The sequence below is a fragment of the Sarcophilus harrisii genome, chromosome 1, assembly GCF_902635505.1.
Source record: "Sarcophilus harrisii chromosome 1, mSarHar1.11, whole genome shotgun sequence".
NCBI lineage: Eukaryota > Metazoa > Chordata > Mammalia > Dasyuromorphia > Dasyuridae > Sarcophilus > Sarcophilus harrisii.
In genome coordinates, this window is record NC_045426.1 from 693,960,335 (window position 1) to 693,980,915 (window position 20,581).

At 34.9% G+C, this 20,581-nt stretch overlaps 1 protein-coding gene across 4 annotated transcripts in view; it reads right to left on the minus strand.

Annotated features, from left to right (window-relative positions):
- MED13L (mediator complex subunit 13L) overlaps nt 1–20,581 on the minus strand; it is a 333,757-nt gene that overhangs the window by 148,439 nt on the left and 164,737 nt on the right. The gene's annotated exons all lie outside the window — the stretch shown is intronic.

The window sequence follows — 20,581 nt, forward strand, 5'->3', positions numbered from 1 at the left end:
AAGAATGGATCAAAATAGAACAGTGACACTATAAAATTGAGAATCTCCTGACCACTGTATTGCATATGTTTTCAGAGTAAGATTCTAGGAAGAGGAGAAAAATGTTTTTAATTTGTTTGAGGAAAATTAGTATACTGGTAATATTATTGTTAAGAGTCACTAAAATTTATTTCCAGATGGAATCACTGAGATTATCTGACTCACTCTCTTCTGCATAGTCAAGGAAGGCAATTAATTCCAGATAAGAGAATGCATTGATAGAAAAGACAAGAGAATGTAATTTTAGGCCAGGGAACTGGCCATGCACTACTCAACTCTAAAATGGTGGTTATAGAGGTGGTGGTGGTGGTGGTGGTAGTAGTAGTAGTAGTAGTAGTAGTACTAGTACTAGTAGTAATATACCTCACAGGAAAAGAATAGAAGTAAATAAAATGGGGAAACACACTATGTTAATTTCAAAATGTCATTTTGAGTTTCTTCCTAAAGATAAAATGTGTAAAATAACCATGAGCAATGCATCTGGATTGAAGGAGAACGATTAAGGGCCTTAACATGAAAACACACACACACTCTATTCCCAATCTCTTTAACTTGGCTTTGAGAAATTCACAGAATTACATGTTATAGAACTCATAAACAGCAGTGTGCCTATTATTTAATATTAATAACTATCAAGTTGTTTCATATCTTTATTAATAACAGAATTACAAATAGAAAGTTGCCTTTGAGGTTCTATATTGAACTACATGTATGAAAGGTAATAAAGGAATCTAGCAGTCAGTGTCTTAAAAATTTCTAACAAATGTATAAACAAGTACAAAATGCTCTAGAGCAAGAAGTCAATGTCCTTTTTTACAAATAATTATTTCAACTAAAGGTAGTTGGAAGGATTAAAACTACATTTACAGAGTAACCTCAATTTCCTCTCACCTTTCCCTTATCTCAGGGAAAAAACAGAAGACAACACAATATTATATAACTTGGAATAAAAATACAAGTTAAAAAGAGAAAGATCTTTCCACTATATTGTTGTATCCTCAAAAATTATCAAGATTTTTTTCTAATCAAATTAGTTCAAGAAATGTTAAATGCTTTAAAGGTTAATTAGTCATGGGCTTTTCTCCTATAGGATCTAAGAAAGATCTAATATTCATTAAAACATGTATCTGAAAACAGCAAGAATAAGTAACTTCTCCTCATCACAATTTGCTAAATTCCTGACTTTATTCAAGTCTGAGTTAAAAACCCAACTTCTGACTTTCCTGGTCCCTCCTAATGCTTGTGCCTCCCCCACTAAGCACCCACTTCCCATTTTCCCCATATGAATCTGGTATGTACATTTTCAGGTGGTCTCTTGCATTGGGATATGGTCTCCTTGAGAGCAATGATTATTTTTGCCTTTCTTTCCACTTCCAGGTCTTGTCAGAATTCCAGTTATACAGCAGCTGCTTACTGATTTAAATGAAGTGCAAAACCCAAACAGAAAACAGGAATTGCCCTGAAGAGGTTTATATTTTAGAGGGGTATATGATCTAAACAAGAGTAAGCCAATACATAGTGGAATCACAGTTAGGTGAAGCCATTGAAAAGATGAAGTGTGCACAAGAGGAATTCTGAAGAAGGCAATACATAGATCAGGTGTACTCGGAGGTAAGCTAGAGTCCCTGGGGAAGAGAAGAGACATGGGGGACCCCTTGTGAAAAGTCATAAAGATGCAAGGCAAACAACAGGTTTGTATAAAATCAAGTATGTGTAAATATGCGTGAAATGAGACCAGTAATCCAGGTGTCATGCATGCCAAACCTAAAATAGGAGTTTGTATTTCATCCTAGAGACAAAAGTAAGGCATAAAAGATTTTTGAGAAGTAAGAAAACATGGTCAGATCCGGCACACTGGGTGTAGTAGATGGAGCACTGGATTTGATGTCAAAAGAGGTAGATCCAAAATCTATTCCATGATTTGGGCATTTTAGTCAGCTGGGCTTAAGTTTCCTTATCTACAAAAGGATGTGTCTGCACAAAAAGTTTATAGCAGCCCTTTTAATGTTGGCAAGGAACTGGAAAGACATGAATTGATGCTAAGTCAGGTGAGCAGAACCAGATCATTGTACAGGCAAACAAGATTATGTGATGACCAATTTTAAGGGATATGGCTCTTTTCAACAATGAGATGATTCAGACCAGTTCCAATAATCTGGTGATGAAGAGAGCCATCTACACCTAGAGAAAGGACTATGGGAACTGAGAGTGGATCACAACATAGAATTTTCACTTTTTTTTGTTATTGTTGCTTGCTTTTTGTTTTCTTTGCCTTTTTTTCTCCTTTTTGATCTGATTTTTCTTGTACAGCATGATATTTGTGGAAATTCCAACATGTGAATTCCACATATTGGATTACTCGCTGTGGAGGGGAGAGGAGGGGAGGGAAAAAATTTGGAACACAAAGTTTTGCAAAGGTAAATACTGGAAACTATCTTTGCATATGTTTTGAAAAGTCTAAACCAGCCAGCTTTTGAAGTGCCTTCATCTTTGTTATAGGAATATCAGTTTGGATGCTATAAAGAAGATGAATTAAAAGGGGGAAGGATCAAATAATAGACAAGAAGGGATAAGACCTAAACTAGGATCAATGTGTGGAATATGCTAGGTACATAACTAAATGTATGTCAGTTGACAACAACAACAACAACAACAACAACAACAACAACAACAAAAAGCAAGAGAAGGAACAAAATGTTAAAGATATAGGAACAGGATTAACAAAAGATTATTGGATAGCCTTAAAAAGAGTCTATTCCACTTATGTGGTGAAGGTAAATGACATTTTTGTTTTGTTTTGTTTTGTTTTGTTTTGTTTTTAACAAGGGACTGAGGAATAGATATGAAGTAATGGGCATAGTTACATCCAAGGAGTTTGTGAAAGTGATTTGTGAAAACAGATATAGGCTAGCTTGAGAAATTAGTTATAGTCATATATTATTAGTATTAGTCATAGGAAGTGCTGCTGCTGCTCTTTGTTGTTGATGGGGGAGTACTAAGAATATCTGTAAGGGATACTAACAAAGCCAGTGAATAAGATGTTAAATGAAGATGAAAAAGAGGAATGGAAAAAGTCCATTTCTTTGGCAGAGGCAGAAATAAGAAAGAGAATTAGGGATGATGAAGAGGGATTTTGAGGGATGAGTGAGAGCAAAGGAAAGTAAAAGGATAAGTACTCTTGGAAAGTTCTAAAAACAGTAGATACTACAAAAAATTTACACAAATTTATACAAAAAAATTAGTAGATACTACAAACCATCCATCTAACGACAACATGAAGAGAACAAATCAGGGAAGGAAAAATAATTAATGTGCAGAACTACTAAGTTTAGATAACAAATTTGTAATGACCCCAAACAAGCTTTTTACATTGATATAAACTGATCTAAACTCTATTTGAATACCTGTTTATAGGTTTCTGTACTATAAACCATTTTTTTCTTATCTTTAAAGTGCTAAATTGGAATCAAAGGAATATAACTTCAACTATACACACCATTTCTTTCATCCAAAAAATCAAATAGAACCAAGAAACGTCGGGGGTAGGATAGGGGTAGGATAGGGGATAGTAAAAGAAGTTGTATGCTCATTCATAAAAGAAACATCAGCAAGGAAGAACAAAAATACAAAAATTCAGTTAAATAAAACAATACTAGGTAAATTTAATTGTTGGGGGGAACAAGGCATGTTTCTTAGGAGTCTGAGTTCAGGTCTGGCTTCTGACATATACCAGTACAGTGAGTTATAGATAAGTGGAGGTTCTGCAAAGGTTTCCAGAAAATATTTCCCCCCATCTATAAAATCATAGGTCTGGGCCCAAAATAAACATAACATGTTATTCTTCAAGAAATCACTGCATTTAAAAGTCTAAACAACATACTCACAAATAAATCTTAAATTATACTGCCTAAATAATTTATCTTATTATCACTAAAGGTATATACACAATTTTATGTTTCAGGCAAAATAAATCTGACAAAATTTAGGAGAAGAATGTATAACATCAAGGAAAACATACCTTTATATGACATTAGGCTCTTTAATAATTGTTATGATTATTAATAAATATTATAATTTAGTACAGTAAAATGTCGATTATTTTAATTGTCAATAGCATTATAATTACTAATGAGTCAATACATGCAAGATCATACAATTTCATCAGCACATGAAACGCCCTTTGCAGGAATAATAAGGGAAATATTCTTAGGATTAAACCACCATCTTGCCATAATTCTTGATTTGGGAGGGGAGGGGGAGAACTAGGAAAATTTTCTCAATGAAAATCACTTTTGAAAACTTTATAGTGATATGAGGGACATCTCTCCTTAACCATGTCTATGTTGTGTGCATGTATATACAGATAGAAAGATATGTCTAGATAGATAGAAAAGATAGATTAGATAGATCGTCTTTAGATAAACAAAGGGACATCTATCTTCACGTCTATCTATACCTATCTCTATAGATCCTTTCCCAATTCCCCCAGTTGTTCATACCCATATGTCATCTCTCTCTCTTTTTTTTAATACAACTTGTTTTTATCTATGTAGATGATTTCTCACTCTGAGTAAAATGTAAGGTGCCTGAAAGAAGGGGCTGTCTCATATTTGTATGCCAAGGCCAAATATGGTTCCTGACACATATTAACACACAGCAGGTATTTAATAAAATACTTTTAGTTATCAAAGTATTTGTAAAAACCACTTCATGGAGCCCAAGTTACTGCCCTCAGTACTGGATTGTAGGGTTCTTGAAAATGAGGATCATGTATGTCTCCAGAAAAAGCTTAGAAGCACACACAACAGAAGTTCAATAAATGTTTGATTGAATTGAATGACTGCACATTAAAGCATAAAACATTAAATAATCTCTCAGTAGATTTTGTATTATAAACATCAATTTTGGGTCTTAAATTTAAGTTCCATTCAGCAAACCTTAAGGGAAAAATGTGAATACTATGAGTTGTTATGGTAGAGCCTGGGGAATTGAAGAAAAAAATAACTAAGACACAGAACACCCCTTTAAGGGGCTTAAAGGTTTTAAGGGTAATAAAATCTGGATAATATATCACCCAAAATTGGACAACTTTTGAAGGTATCATTCAGTTTGAAACTTCCATAATGCAAAATATAATTGCAAAGGAAAAGTTGAAAGTGTTTGCAAAGACTGAACACTACAACTGTCATTTTCAGATTTTACTGTTTGGGATCAGACCAGAATATTTGGATTTTTTTGTTGTTGTTGTTGTTTCTTTGCTAGGTGTGGGAAGAATATAAAGTAATAGGGTTCATAGTAATTGAGGTTGGGGGAGGGGAGGTGTTAGAGTTATATTGTTAGAGTTATATTCCCAGTTATATTCCCAGACTGGGAAGTTATACAGAGCAAAAGGAAGAAAGAAAAACTAGAATCTTAAGGCAAACTTCTCTTCGTGTACATTTTCTGTTGTTATACTGAGCGTTTATTAAGCATTTACAAGTCATTTAACTTAAAGAGGAGCAAAAGCAAATTAAAATTGAATTAAGTCATTATCTGTACAATTAATTTCATGGCAACCCTGAGAAGGCACAAGATTCAGATTTTTAAATTCCTCTGTCACAGATCCTACCACAAACCTCAGTTACAAACAGACTGCTCTCTCTTCTCTTCTTATGGATGATCGCCTCCCAGAAAGTGGGGGGAGACACACACACACCAAAAAAACCTAACCACTGTCAAACTGTGAGCCATAAGGCACTTAGTAGACAAGTGTACATTTATTAATATTTATGACATGATTAATAATAACTGGTAAGCACTGTACAGATCAGCAGATAACTTATATATCCTTTTTCCTCTACAGTCTCAAGAGCACTGTGTGGGGTGGGGAAGAGAAGTGTCCATGCACAGGAGGCTTTCTCCAAGTCTATCAAAACCTTTTCTCTCAAGGTTCAATTCAAATACTCTTTAAGAGTATTTTCATCACCTTTTATCACCATTCAAATTTACTCTTTTTAAAAAAAAAAAAAAAAAACTTTTTACATCATCCAAATTACTGTTATCTTCATTTCTAATCTGTGGGGTGGGAAGTCAAGTCCTGTCAAGTCAAAAAAGAATTGATTAAAGTGCCTAGCAAACAGGAGGGAGATTTTTAAAAAGGAGTAAGTAACCCTTGCTCTCAAGGAGCCGAGTCAGAATATTAACAATCATTAAGCACCTACAATTAAGCTCTGGGAATACAAAGAATGGTAAAACACAATTTCTATTCTCAAGGAGTTCACATTTTTAATATCAACAATTAATAACTAGAGATAATCTAAGAGGGAAGACACTAAGATTAAGGAGGTCCTGGAAAGCCATCTGTAACAAAGATTAAACCTAAGAAGAAAGCCAGGAAGCTGAAGCAAGGAGGGAGAGACTTCCAAGGTTGGCCAGTGAAAATAAATGCTTGGAAGATAGAATGTTTTTCAAGGGACAAAAAAAGAGAAGGGACATTGGATCACAGGGTCCATGGGTAAGGTCTAAGAGAACTGGAAAGATGGAAGGAGCAAGTTTTAAAAAAACAAACTTTTAAAGATAAGCAAAGGCTTTTGGATGTGCTCCTGGAGAGAATAAGGAGGAAAGGACTTCTTTCTAAGAATGGGCCAGATAGGAATTCCTAGGATCCTATTTCCTATGAGACAAGGAGACACAAGAGATTTATATCCTTGAAAGAAATGTAGTAATTTTGGACATGGTCTAGTACACAAAAGTCACCTTAAAAAAATTGCAAGTCAATATTGAAAGGGCTGTAGGAAGATACATTAATACATGTTTTGTCATGCTGTGACAGATTGGTTCAACTGTTTAGATATCAAATTAGAAGTATGCAACAAAGTGACTAAGCTTTTCATATTTTTATAGCAATCCCATTAATAAGCTAATATGGAAGTCAAAGACAGACACAAAAATCCATGATACACTAAAACATAAAAGCACCCTGGAGACAAGGAATTAAAACACAGCAAATGCTCACCAAATAGAGGAATGGTTGAAAAAGCTAAAATGTTTTAAAATAAGTGGATGTTATCACAGTTAAAAAAAAATTGACCAAAAATGAAATAATCAGCATCCAAATATATGTATAGTCAAAATGAAAAGATCCATAAAAGTGTATTGAGACTGATTGGAAACAGCAAGGAATGAAATGTGTATACAGTCAGATACAATTACTGTTTCAGATGCTTTTGCTTAATTGGTATTCTTTATCATAGGGGAGGATTCAATGGACAAGGCAGACAGGACTAGGCAGAATGGACTAGGCAACAGATGCTATGATTCATAAGCCATGAGTGATTTTTCCTCTCAACTGCAGCCAATGCAAAAGATCTTTTCCTTATTCTTTTGCTAACTGATAAAAGTTCTGATTAAATGTTTTATATTTAAAACCCATGTTAACCAAGTTTAAAAGAACTGAGAGTTCTTTGCTACACTGTATGAGAGCCTGAGCCAAAGAGTTGGCCTTCCAATTACATATCCAATAATATATGTGAATTTGGTGTTGGAGTGAAAGGTAGGCTATATTAAGTAATGCCTAAATTGACTGGGAGGTAAGGAGAGTGGGTCAGATCAATATCCTAATTAAGGATAGTGTAAGAATTTATTAAAAGACATCAACAAGAGAAAAGCCAAGACCCTATCAATTGTACACATATAGCACTAATAGCAAGATATAACATATAAAAATTTTAAAGATATAATTTCTTCATGAATAAAAACTAATTTTATTAATTATGGTTAGTAGATAATTAATAAAATGATAGTCACTTGACTTTCTCTCATAAGCAAAAGACAAATCATGGAGGTCAATCAACATTTATATACTCTTGGAAGAGGAGGTGTTCCCAAGGGACAAAAATCAACTCTGACTGGTAATAATTAATGAGAATGAATATTATAATGTAAGGTGGGCTTATTCTAATGAGATACTGGAGAAGTGTCACTAATCTCATCTCAAGCCAAACTACCCTTAATTTAAAAAAATATATATCTACCCATCACCTAAAGAACAAAGAACAATAGTGGGTTAAGAATTCCATCTAGATAACATGGTCTGAGGAGGATCAGAAAAGTCCTGGAGAGAATAGGGTAAGAATGAAGAAATAGAAAGCAAAAAAAGCAACACCTGGATCGTCCCATGTTTACTGAGAGCAGAAACAAGCATTTCTCTCAAAAACAGAACAACATGGCATTCTTTAAATCTTCTTTGCTCTTATTACTAGTAGAACCATTCAACTGTCAAATTTATCTCCCTAAAATGCAGGTCTGTCCATATCAACCCAGAACACCCATATCCAATCAACTCTAGTGGCTCCCTATTCCCTGAGCTTGCTGTTTCTTATATTCTATTTTCCAACTGTCTGCCCCTATTCCTGTAACGCTCCCCTCCACAACCCCTTTTCTTAGCTTCCTTGGCCTCTTTCAAGTTTCAATTCAATCTTCTGTCAAAAACAAAAACAAAAATTTAAAAAAAAAAATTAAAGAGACAATCTTTCTCAATTCTCCTTAATTATCCTTCTATAGTTATCCCCAATTCATCCTATATAATTCTGATTTGTATATAGTATTTCCATGTTGTCTCTGTGAGCTTATCAATGGCCTTCTTTTGTGCCTTTCTTGATATGCCAGCTCTAAGAACTCTGCCTGGCACATCTACATAAATATTAGTTAAGAAGCAACCAAATCAAGGAGAACAAAGCTTTATATTATATCTGGCTATATATGAAGGGAAAAAAAAAAGTGGTCCTAAAGAAAATATCCCTAAGGGTCAATCACATAAAAATGAATGAATATAATGGCTAATAATGTTTTATTTAAATTTTCTAGGAAATAATTTAAATGATTTTAGGTAAGTTTAAATAAATACCACTGAGTTAAGAGAGATGTAATGTAGGATAAAGGATTTAAATGTGCCAAATATGGCTAAAAGTCAAAAATCTTCCTAAAATTGTAATGCAACTTCTTTCAATATTGTATAACTTGCTTCCTTATAGAATTAATAAGGTTCTTTGAAAGAAAACTAAACGGTTCAGGAAAAAAGTCAACATGGCAAAATATCAAAGTGGCATATACTTCAATGGATTTATGTTTCCCAGCAGAGATCTTGGAAAGATAGCCATTCCAATTCAACAACTGAAACTGACACACTTTACTTGAAGTTTTTAAAAAAGGTGAGGGGGAGGGGAGGATGAAACAAGGAAGGGGAGGGGCACCGAATTCTGAAACATTATAGAAAATTCAGCTCCATATGCTTTTAGAATTCAGGTCACACTGCCGAATGCAGTTTAAAAGTGGAATTACTTTCAAAGAATACATATTTCCTCTGAGCTATGTTACATATTTCCTTTTAATGTATCATATTGCAGCAACAGCTGAAATGAACGTCTAGACATCAAAAAACACTCCTTTCTCCCACCTACTGCTTTTTTACCTCAGGCATCAAAACTAATGAAACCTATTATCCTGAACACTGAATTCAGTAACCACATTGGCCACTGCAAATATATAAGAAGGGGTAAAAAACTCTCAGGGATAGGACTACTTATTCAGCCATTTATTCAGCCTTTTTTTTTTTTTTTTGGCTGCACACTGCAAAAATACTGACAGATTAAAGCAAGGCACAGGGGACAAGGAAGATTACAATGTCAAGCAGGTAAAGACAGGCCCATATTGGAAATGGGTTCCATGGTTTATCATTTCTCCTTTGTGTTCCTACCAAAATTTTAAATCTCTCCTTGTAATGTATATTATAAAAGAATTATATGATGTAAATACAGCTCCACATTAAAATGAAATTTTATTACTAGAACAATTGTCATAGTGATTTTAATAATGTATATCTTCTGAAACAATACCTCAAAGCTCAGTTTTGTTTTGTTTTTTCTTAAAAAGTGACTTCCTGAGGGCAGCTAGGTGGAACAGTGGATACAGTACCAGTTCTAAAGTCAGGAGGACCTGAGTTCAAATCTGTTCTCAGACACTTAATACTTCCTAGCTGTGTCACCTCGGGCAAGTCACAACTCCAATTGCCTCAGCAAAAATAAATAAATAAATGAGTGAATAAATGAAAATAAAAATAAAAAGTAACTTTCAAAAAAGTACCAAAGAAATGTAATGCTGAATCAATTCTGAAAAATTCATTGACTCTCATTAAAAAATCCAATTATATACAGAACTATTGATCAGGATCAGGCTGCCATTGATCACCTTGTAAAATCTGAATTTAAAGTCATTAAAAACTAAATGGACTTATTACTTATACCAAATTCAAAGCATTTAGTGCTTTAATTTCCTACTATGGCTAGTGGATAGAGGCAATTTGGTGTTATTGGCATTACTTACAAAATCTGTGTGGAAAATGGATTTTAACTTTCCCCATGTCAATGCATCAATCAACCAGGAGTCAGAAGAAGAGATACACATCAAAATGCTCCATTTGTTTTGACCTATTTGCAGCTATAAGTGATTTGGAGTACTGATAATATTCACACACACAGAAGCACAGTTGCAGTTCACAATTTTAACAGCATAATGTCTTTTTAAGGTATCTTTAACAGCACGAGTCCTCTGTTAGAGGATAATCAGAATTTTAATGAAGGTTTCCACACACAGCAATGAAACAGTTCAGACATGACCCAAGTTATCATTTTAGTGGAACACAGTTCTCACAGAAAGCCAGTAAACTTTAAACTGAAGAAGGCAATAAAAGCGGGTCACTTTTGGATAAATTGCACAAGACCTTCAAAAGACAATTTGCCATTGACATATTGCATTACTACTTTAATAGCTGCATTGTTAAAAAAAAAATGTTTTTGATACAATTATCAAGGAATTCTGAAAACGTGAAAGGCCACTTTTTTCTAAATAATGAATAATGAACCATTTCACCTTTAATACTACTGATGAAGATCAGTTCAACCTTATAGTCCCACCACTCTGTGGAGGTTCCTAGTTGTTTCACCTTGCTGTATATAGTCAGAAATCCAAGATATTTCAAACCCAGGATGTTAAATTCCCCCTATCAATCTGTCCATGGCCCATGCCATCTTTGTTGAATCCCCTTTGTCTCTTGATGTCTTTCTCCTTATTCTTCTTCTGGTGTTCTCCCTGTTGTAGCTAACTAATTCTTTTAGGATTTAATCTGCTAGTCAATGGTGTACTCGCACCTCCTAGAGTACTTCCTTTCTCCTGGTTAACTGGAAGTTCCACTTGGGAACTTGTTCTTTCTATCATTAATTGTTAAGAAAATTCTAAGTTCAAATTTGAAGCAGACATTTACTAGCTTTGTGATGGTCAGCAAAAATGCTTAAGCCTGCTTCCCTGCATTACCTCAACTGTAAAAATGGGAACAATAATAGCACCTTGCTCCCTGGGATGTCAGAATAGTGTCTGACACACAGTAGGTGGTATCATTTTGCAATAAATTTTAACACAGCCAATCTGATATTGATTTTAATGACATAACATTTTGGCATTTGATAATTATGTTCTTCTCTCCTGCCCTCCTCCCACCAAAAAAAAAAATCTGGTTTCCCTCTATCTTTATGTTAAAAGACATTTATTTTTAAATCACTTTTTAAAATGGCAAGCAGTGTGGTACAAAAATTCTGACAGGGCAAAGAACCCCAATTGCCTTTTCTTCTTAATCTCCAACAGTTGTCTCGTCACTATCATTACAGTGAGTAATCTCCGCAGCTGTAAGGTTTTGAAATGCAGCTGTCTCATTAGCATGCTCTCCTGCCCGCCCCGAGAGCCCAGCATTTCTAGGCTAACTACAATAGTCTTAAAGAGCATTTTATAGGAGGCTTAGCCTGGCTGAGGGCACTCTGCAGCATGACTGAGAGAACATGGAAACACGATTCATTAGACACGCCTAGAGTGATAACAATGGAGAGGCTTCTTGCTGCCTTTCATTTCTTCCATGGGGCTGAGAGGAATGCATTCTCCTTACACAACAAGCACATTTATGGACAGAAAAAAATCTGTAATCACCTTTGATTAAGAGACAGCATCTTTTCCCTGTGTAAGCCACCAGCCAAACTGACGTTGTAATTATTTTCAACTGACAGGTTAAAATAGCAAATGTAGCAAAAGAAAACACACCTGCAAGAACCAGGAAATCTGGCTGCAAAGGCCTCTCCAGGCAAGCTCTGAGACAGGCCTTGGACACCTACTGCCCACTTTGACTTAGCCCTTAAATTCCATCTGGGCATTATTTGGAAATGTATTTGAAGAATACGTCTAAGGCTCCATGGTTCAACTCAGCCTTAGAGGAGCTCACATTTAGGTAGTCCTTTAAGAGACATGAAGCTTTATTCAGTCATCTTAGTCTATGAGATAATGCTGGGATTATTCCCCATTTTAGAGATGTGCAGACAGCAATGGCACTGTTGGGAATCCTCAGAGATAGAATTAAAACCCAAGCTTTGATTTTGGGGGGATGGCAGAAGTGGGGGAAAGATATGAAGGGAGAAGAAAAGAAGGGAGAGTGAAGATAAGGGAGAAGGAGGGGAGGGAAGCGAGAGAACTTCAAAAAAAAAAAAAAAAGTCCAGGATTATTCAAGTTTCAAGTCTTAGATTATGTTTATTAAGACTTTCCCTCAAACTCTTTTACCATTAAGTTTACTATATAGATTTTTCAACAAAAGTACTTTTTATCTCTTCTCTAAGAGTACTATTAAGAATCCATTTCCAATGCAAATTTATGTTTGCCTATATATAGATACAGATATATGTTTTCCAAAAGGCAGAAAATCTGCTTTCTATTTTAAATTACTTGCTATTTTATTCAGAGAAAATGTGATTTTGATTAAAAACAGGAATGTTAAACAATACTTATTTTGTACCTTCCTATGCTTTCACCCAACTTCTGGCAATTTTGACTAGCAAAGTTATGTGTTATAATGTAAATAAACTTCATTTATATTTGAAATCAAGCCATAAACCTCATTACACAGTCAATATCTAGTCAATTTTCTTAGAAGCTCCTTTCCATACCTTTCTTGCCCAGTGCCAGTGTGTGGTAGTAGTTGCTTATATGTGTTATTTAGATTATACAGTTTGAGAGACAACTGGGAATTTATATAAAAGTATGGAACCATCAATTTAATAAATAAATAATGCTTATTACTGTAGTAATAGAAGTATGGAAAATATTTTTCCAAAGTAACGGAATCCTGTCATTCTGATTACAAAGCTGATTACAGCTTTTTCTTTCCATTTTGCACTGGAAGAATGCACTGTAGAACTTTTAAATCCAGAAGGAATCCTCAAACAACAATGCAATTTTCACACAATGAGATTAGTTCAAACATTTCAAAACTACTCCAAGACCAAAAGATGTTACAGATCACAGCATGGTGGGGAGGAAGGGTAGGAGGGGGGAAGAGTATCAGCCCTGACAACCACACAGGAAAAATCAGCCTCTCTTCCATGTATCCAATAGCTAAGTACCTGCCGTAAAGGAGGTGCCTTCAGGGTGTGCATGGTTCTAACAGTTTTTTAGCAAAGGATATTTGAAGAGGAGATAAAATAGTCACCATTTGGAGGTGGGGGGGAGGAGGAGTTCACAGGGCAGTTTAAAAACAATATTAAGTTAGACTTGGATCATTTATCAATTGGGGAATGATTTGTACTGATATTCTATATTTTAGAAATGAGACCTTTATCAGAAACACTGGCTATATAAAGATTTTTTCCCCAACTTTGTATTTTCCTTTTAATTTTGTTTCTGCAAAACCTTTTTTAATTTAATGTAAACAAAATTGTCCATTTTGCCTTTCATAATATTCTCTAGTTCTTCATAAATTCCTCCCTTCTCCAAAGATCTGATAGGTAACATTATATATAAATTATATCCAGGAATAATTTATGTCCATGATGCACTACTATCCAAAAATGCCAGTAAAAATCAGTTCCCAATTTACAAACTCATCCTCCCAAACAACCCAAGCATAACTAGCTTTGTGCATGCATACATACACACATATATGAATGTATATATCCATACTCATATGGATATATATTTTTCCCTTCCTTACAGCTGTAAGGGAGGAGTTCTGAAGCAAAAAGGCCAACTTTTATATAACTAGCTGAGTGACACTGGGAAGACACAACTTCTGTGTATTTCTGTCTCCTCATATTTAGGAGGTTTAGTTAAATGATCATTCTAGTCCCTTCCAATGTTTACTTTCAGTCATCTGTGAAACTAACTCCTGCCCTGACATCTAGTTCAAAAAAAAAAATTATATATAGATATATACACACACACACATACACACACACACACACACACACACACCAATTTAAGGAATTTAGGAGAATGTGTAGAATGTTCTTCAGTCTTCTGACATGTCCAACTCTTCATGACCTCATTTGGGGTCTTCTTGGGAAAGATATTGAAGGGGTTTGCCATTTTTTTTCTCCAGCTCAAATGAAATGAGAAACCAGGTAAATAGAGTGAAGTGATTTTCCCAGAGTCACACGGTTAGTAGGTCTCTTGAGGCTGGATATGAACTGGCTTTATGCCCAGCAAGCACTCTATTCACTGCAACAAATGACAACAAATGATATGGTGATAGTCCAACCTAATGCAAAATTCTTCATTCTCTTCATGAAATAGTTAAACTTTAGTTTCATTTAAATATATATGAGAACTTTTTATCTTTAACCTCTTGGAGAATGGGGGGGGAGGGAGGGGGTAGAGTGCTATAATGTCTAAAAATGGATTTTCTGGGTCACAAATTATGAACATTTTAGTCACTTTGTATAATTCTGAATTGTTCTGTGTGAGAGAATTTGGATGGGGGGTTAATTTCTACAGTTATAAAATTAGAGAAATGAAATTTAACTAGAAAAATAACATTAAACCCAAGAAATGGAAGTTAGGAAGTAGTGCAAAGAAATACAAACATAATCAGGGTGGAGAATTCAAATAAGAATCAGGAGGAGAATCACCTATGAGGAGAGGGGGGAAGGGAGAAAGGGGTAAAGAAGGTGCAGATGTAATGATGTGATCAGAGGAAGAGACAGATTCACCTGGAGGAATTAAAGTATTCAGATAGGATAGTATTCAATCTATAGGGAATTGAACTACTTCCAAACAAGGTGAATCCCAAAGGAGAAGTAACAATGAAATAAGGGAAGGAAATTCACACTTTCCTGATAGCTTGTAACCTCCGGTACTCAGCCAATGGGGCAACAAGGGAGAGGCTTGTGGTTCATCATCCCTCCAAAATCCAATGGAGTTATTTTCCAGGAGGGTTGGACCAATTTACAGGACTAGCAACAATTTGTCTCTCTTTCCATATCTTTCAACACAGATGACTGATAATTTTTATCATTTCCTCTACATATCTTGAATGTCATGCTTTTAAAGTTACATCATATAAAGATTATTTTCCTATCTCCAATCACCACTCACTAAATTTTATATATATATACATTTCACAAATTTTTCAAAGGTGGACTTGGACAGATTTTGTACTAATGGAGTACATGTCCTCCAGTGAAATCATGAAGTCATTCAAGAATAGGGCAAGTAAGGTTTTTGAGAGTTTAGCTAGGGAATATTACTACCATTTAAAAACACTTTCTATAGAAGTATTCTGAGTTCCAAACAATTGAGTTCAAGTAAACTTTTGAAATACAACCATTTCACAAAGTGCCGACTATTGTACTAAAAATTTAGTATCCATCTGATAAAAGCTTCTAGACTTCAGAAGAGCTATAGCTTATAACTCCCTTAAATTATATCTGAAATGAAAAATAGTAGTTCAGCCCATTTGGGTTATGTAAAATTACAACATGTTTCCTAAATTTAAATTCTTGATAAAGAACTTTCTTGGGTTCTTGCATGTATATTTTGGCAAGAAAACACTGAAATGACAAAGTTTTACTCGCTGAAACTTTAAGGATCTATGAGTTCATCTAGGCATGGGACCTCCACCTAACACAGGTATCTACCCCTTTATAAATATATAAATTGTAATAATAAAACTGCCTCTCTGGGAGGAGAAGGGAGGAGAGGGAAGGAGGGATGAACAGTTTGGCATCTACATAATATCAATGATTTCCCTAGCCCCCACACAAAAACACTGGCAAGAAGACAGAGCAAAATCTCCCTAGTGTCATGAGTGTCTTTTTCTGATTGGCCTGACATTCTGTCATGATAACCCTGACATGGTAGACATTTTAATGAGGGAGACTGAATCATTTTGGCTCCTCCATAGTTCCTCCTTAGTAGACAGGAGTAATCCTCAAGTAATAGTATTAGTCTGCAGACTTGGATATAAAGTTAATTAATCCCCTTAGATTGAATCAACTTGAATTTGAATTAAGTAGGTAGTGGAGAGATTACAAAGGTAGACAATATAAGGGGAATCCATAGCAGAGGTAATTATGCCAAAATCTTGACATGTAGGCCGATTTCTTTGGGATATAGTGAGGGATAAAATTACAAAGGTAAGAAGTTTGTACTTTCAAGTATTAAACCCAAGTCAACCTGATCAAGTCTTAAAAATAGAATTAAAATAAATTTTCAATTTTGCAGCTTCTAAGTCTGACCTCATGGTCAGTAACAAGAGGAGTTGAGAAAACTCATTTATTGATAATGGCTAGCCTTACCAATAAATGTTTTCACTATCTTAATTTCAATCTCAACAATAGCCACCATAACTTCTATAATCTCCTTCACTAAATCATTCTTTGTGGAAAGAAATTGCATAAAATATGCATAACATATTACTCTAAACTGAGAAATACTCTACAAAGATGGTATAGGAAGTTAAAATTAATCAGCTTTTAAAAAGAGCAGAATTCCAAATGGTGGTTGTCCTTTATTCTTGATGAGGACGAAAATGACAACACTATGTTAGAGATGATCTATAATGTGTCCAACTATGGCTGATCACACCAATGTAAGCAACTAATGCTACTTGTAGATTGTCTCTGCACATCTGCATCAGTTTCTTCTGAGCTAATTCAATTCTGCTTTGTTTATGCACCTTCTCTGATGAGGGCACACCATGCTGGGTGGCCTTGTGCCAGTGTTTTCCATGTCATACAATCAATTCTAAAGTTCTTAAGAGAAACTGTCCTGGGTATATCACTTTTTCTGACCATTTTGGAAACAATTGCCCTGTGCTACTTCTTCATAAAATATTCCTTTTGGCAAGCAGACATTTGGCATTTGAATAATGTGGTCAGCTGAGTTGTGCTCTCTACAGTAGGGTTGAAATGCTTGGCAATTTAGTTTGAGAAAGGACCTCAGTGTCTGGTATCTCATCTTGCTACGTTATCTTCCTAAGACGATTCATATGGAAGAGATTCATTTTCTTTGCATGGTGCAAAGTGATTAATGGGATGTTTATAGAACAATTTAGCTCCTTTAACAAAACTCCCTCCCAGTTTATAACTGGGAAAATCAGATGTATTTATAAAAATAACCATAATGAAATATTAAATTAAGTGCATAAGAAAGTTAAAAACAGATTAGGGAAATTTCAAGGAAAAAAATAGATAGTATCTCTATAATACTGTAGAGTCAGATTTCACAGAGAGTAGTATTTCAGCTATGCCTGGAAGAATGGAGGCGTTTTTAACCACATGAAGATAATGGATGTAGAACAAGATTTCTAAATACAAATAATGATAGTTCTTATGAAGGTGAAAATATGTGGAGTATTTTTTTTAAGTGAGTAGGCTAGTTTGGCTACAATTAATACATTAGAAAATAGATAAGGAGGGAAAGGTAGAGTGAAACCAAACTACTGAAGTAATCCTTAAATGCCAAATTAAGGAGTTTAGCCTTTATGCAAAAAAGCAGTGAAGTTTTGATTAGAGAAATTTAGTGCTGTAGGCTAGGACTGACCATTATAATTAAAATTCAGAACTTCTTTGGGAAAAAAATCAATATATACAATGCAGCAAGCAGCAAAAAAGGAAACTCCTCATAACATTTTTTTGTACTCATGCCATGTCAATGGCCAAAGTTGATCCAATTAAACTTTGAAGGTAGTTTCAATAGCTTTGAAGGAAAAGCTGACCTTATCTGCCTGGGATGGGGCAGGAGGATATTCTTATCTCATCGGTGAATAAATCTAGTATTATAAAAATTATTCTGACAATTAATACAGGCTGTAATGGAAAGAAAAAAATATATAGCAATAAATTTTAAAAGTTGTGAGCCTAGGGGGCTGGAAAGATTATAGTGACCTCAATGGCAAAAGAAAAGTTTGCAAAGGGCAAAGATTTTGGGAGAATGATAATAATAAAGTTTTGTCCATGTGGGCATATTCTATATCTATCTATGGGATATCTATGGGTTTGAAATTCCAATATTCCATTGAAGGTTTTGAAACTGGAGGTCAGCAGAGAAGGATGCATAAATAGAATCAAACATAGAAATGATTGAGATCACCAAGTGAAATAATATAAAAGATACAGGATGGTATAGGACAAAACCTTGGAATGACGGGGAGGAGATGGATCCCACTATGATTGGGCCTGAAGCAGATGAAGGCTCAGCCAAAAAAAAAAAAAAAAAAAAGGAGACAGAATAGTTAAGAAAAGAAACATGAGAGTAATATCACAAAAACAGTCAAGAAAAACTGATGGTGCTAAAGTCTTCAAACAGGTCAAGGAAGAGGAGGATTTTAAGAACAGATCTTTGAATTTGTTTAATTAAGAGAGGCTGATCACTGGTGATTTTGGAGAGAGAGCAGTTTCATTTGAATTATGAAACCAAAAGCCAGGCAACAGAAGGAAGAGAGGTGGAGCTATCAATTGCAGACAGTCTTTTCAAGGAGTTTAGCCAAGAAAGGGAAAGATTAACAGTTAACAGGCATATAATGATAGAGTCATGAGTTTTTGAGAATGGGTGAAACAGAGACATTTTTTAGGCAATCAGGGAAGCGGCCAATAGTCAAAGAAAGACTGAAGGCTAGGGAGGGCCTGCCTTGCCCAGGCTGAACAAATCTCAGAGATGGGTCTGCCCTGCCCATCTATCAAGCTGCTAGCAGACATCATTTTCAGTTTTTCAGCCATTTTCAGTCACTTATACATCCTCAGAGTCAGTCTGGCACCTTCCATGCCATTTCTTCCTCTAACACCTTCAGCTTTCCAGTTGCACATTTCCCTGGGACATTTTATTGTGGACTTTTTTCCTCAATGTTTAGCATACTTCCAGCTTAACCTACTAATTCTGAATATCTATATGTCATAGTTCAAACCCCTTCCTCCATCTTTCACTAACTAATTCTTGATATCCATTTTCCTCAATGCACACCCTCCAACTTTCTTGATTTAAAGCTCCCCAACCCTCCACTGTGCTCTCTGAAATGTGTGTTCCATAGGCAACAAGTTGAATTTCATCTTAAATCTATCCCTTTCATGTATCTTATCTCTTCTGGCTCTAAGATGTGCCTCCCTCCAGATGATACATGGCCAAGAGTGGTTACAATTGTACAAATTCAATCATTCTCATTGGTGATAAGGAATTTAGATTCATCCTTATTCCCCAATGCCAATTTCCTTTCCCTTGGCCACCACATTCAATTTCTTTTCTCCTTTGAAGTTCATTCAATTCATATTTATTACCAATAAACTTTTCTGATATTTTTACTGTGCTTCTGAGACTGTGCTTCTATCCCAAATTTCTTTTGTATATTTCTTGTTAGTACATTGTTTGCATGTTGCCTTCTCTATGAGATTGTGAACAACTTGAGAGCAAGAGCTGATTTTTGTCTTTCTATTTTGTAGTCTTAGTACATAGTAAGTAGGTGCTTAAAAAATGAATGCTAGATGACTACCAGACTGAGAGGAGGCAATCTAACGATAGTTTGTAAAGACATTCACCTTGGGATTTGAGTCAATAATCCTTCATCATACAAAGCAGAGAAATAAGACACTTATAACTATAATGGGATCATTTTAGATTTTGAAATTTGAGAACTAAAACATGACAGTTCCACAATGAGGATACCAACCCGATAACAAAATGCCATTTCTACAAAACTCAATACGGCATTTTGTATACTACTAATATTTAGCTAGGGAAGAGTCTCTCAAAATGTCCTTGCCAATATAAGCACATAAAATTTTAGCATGTCTTAGGGCTCACCTAATCGGATTCCTCATGTTACACAGGGTCAGGGGAAAGAAAGTAAATTGCCCCTTAGACCATGTGAGTATTTAGTGTCAAAGACAGCAATAACATCCAGAGTAAGAGTTTAATATTAATATTAATATCATTAATAAACATTATCATCCATAATGTCAATAATGTCAATACGCTCCTAGAAAGTTTTAAATACTTTCACATTTAACTTCAAATTATTTTAATGAAAATAGGATCAGATCATTTTAAGCACTAAAACTTTTGTGCCAGTTCAAGTTAAACTAAAATATAAGGTTTTATAGGTTATTTTAGCAGTATCATAATTAGGAAAATCAAAATGTCTAGAGAAAATAGCAAAACAAGGGGAAATGACAGTTATACTGACAGTTTAAATTAGATATTTTGGAA